Source organism: Vombatus ursinus, unplaced genomic scaffold (genome assembly GCF_900497805.2).
Source record: "Vombatus ursinus unplaced genomic scaffold, bare-nosed wombat genome assembly UNPS02014798.1, whole genome shotgun sequence".
Taxonomy (NCBI): Eukaryota; Metazoa; Chordata; class Mammalia; order Diprotodontia; family Vombatidae; genus Vombatus; species Vombatus ursinus.
Window position 1 is genome coordinate 39,390,383 of NW_020954576.1, and position 2,244 is coordinate 39,392,626.

The window sequence follows — 2,244 nt, forward strand, 5'->3', positions numbered from 1 at the left end:
TAATAAGACATCTAAAACATAGTTTTTATTTAATAAATGTTTTTGAGCATTTTTTTCTGTACAAATACAGTAATTATTGAGGAGAGGTTGTTTTCATTTAATTCCTCAGTTAAAACCATGTCTGGCAATACCACTTAATCATTCCTTTTTCTGGGCTTCCAATTTTTTTCGTATCCCTTGTTCAACTTTATTCTTAATTATTATCTTAACTAGTTGAACGGTAGCAGAGTCCTAGGATCACCATCCGGTTCAATTCTTTCAGTTGATAGATGAGGAAACTAAGACCCAAAGAAGGTAAGCAATTTGCCCGCAGTCACACAGGTAACAAGGCACCAAGTAAGTATTTGAACCCAGATCTCCTGACACCAAATACAGCACTTTTTCTTTACCTGCTCAATTTGAGGCCCCATTTAAGCTTGAGGCCCAGGCAGAATGTCCACCTGCCCTAATATCCTTACTGGTTTTGCTAAAAAGTGACCACTATGGATCAAAGCAGTCTTTCACCAAACTGACTGGTTCAAGAGACAAGACCTAGATTAAGAAAAACATCTTTGAATCTCTAGAGTAAAAATCTCCATTGCATAAAACAGGATTCAAAGTAGATAGAGGAGGGGGGGAGGGGAAAGGGAGGCCAATCCACGTTTGGAAACCTTAACTTTTAGCATGAAATACATCTGTTAAATAGACCTACTAATGGTGTTATTGTAGCTAAAAACAGCGACTTGAAAATGTTGTATACATTATTACCGTCATTATCCACCAACTACAAGAATGCCACGCGAAAACTAACTCAAAACACCTCGGGAAAGGTAATTGCTACTAATGGATCTGAAGTGTGTAAAATTGGACATTATTACTCTGTCCTCACATTGTGGGATTGGAAAAGCTGTGGGAGATTATAGTTAGTGGGCTCACTCGTCTTTCAATCAGGACTGAGACTGGGGGAAAAGGCCAAGCTCTCTTTCATTCTATAGCACATGAGAAATTCAACACTGCCACAATATTGTAGGCCCATGTTTGGTGGGGAGGGGGAGTGGGGGCAAAGTCAAGGGTACGCTGTAGAGTCTCAGCTACTGCTTTCAGAACTTTCTGAAGTCTACTGTGTGATGGATTGGGAGAGGCAGCTACAGGCTTAAGGGGACTTCATTTCATACCCAAGAAATCTCTCTCTACCCAGCTACCAACTTCTTAAATGAAACCCTATTTAACAAGTTTGTAAGGTACCCATTAGGAATTAGACATGGTGCACATTTAGAGGAGGTACAAAGATGAATAAGACATGACCCTTTACAGGAGAGACAAGACATATACAAATAACAATAATATGAAGCCAAATACGATAGATGCACAGGAAAGAAAATGTCAAAAAATGACTTTATGGTTTTTGAGGAGAATTTATTCCTGCCTGGCACAAAGTTTGTACTTTATAAGTGAATGTTAATTGACTGAATGACTAGAAAGATCAAGGAAGGCTTCATAAACAAGATAGCATTTGAGCTAGACCTGGAAGGATTTTAAAAGGCAGAGACAGTGGAGGAATATATTGCCTACAAAAGGCATGGAGTAGGGGCAGCTAGGTGACGCAGTGGATAGAGCACTGGCCCTGAAGTCAGGAGGACCTGAGTTCAAAAGTGACCTCAGACACTGTGTGACTCTGGGCAAGTCACTTACCCCGATTGCCTCACTAAAAAAAAAAAAAAAAAAGGCATGAGTTTGCAAAGGCAGAGCCAAGCAAAATGCTGTCCAATACGGGGAAGGGTGGTGTAATTACTTAGTTATTGTGTAGAACAGCGGTATCAAACACCATGCAGCCCACAACACTCTAGAGTGCCACCCCATCCAGATTAAAATGTAATTGGGAGATATTTAACAAAATAAGTAAAAATACTATAAAACATAGATAACATTATATTTTTAAACTAAGTCAATATGTGTTCACAGTATATATGTAGGGATTAGTGGCTCCCCTTTCTATCTGAGCTTGACACCACTGGTGTAAAGTCCCACAAAGGGAACTGTTAAAGAACAGTTTGCAAAGGTAGGTTGAAGTCAAATTGTCGAGGGATTTGAAACTTAGTACATCATTGGTAGGCAGATGTTTTTGAGCTGGGGATGTGACTGGCAAAATTAAATTGAAAGGAGAAGAGAATGGAGGTAGATAGGGAAACAGGCAAGAAGTTCTCGCAAGTTTAGGCCAAATTAGTTGCTCACACTTACCTTATGCTTTAAAGTTTTCAAAGTCTC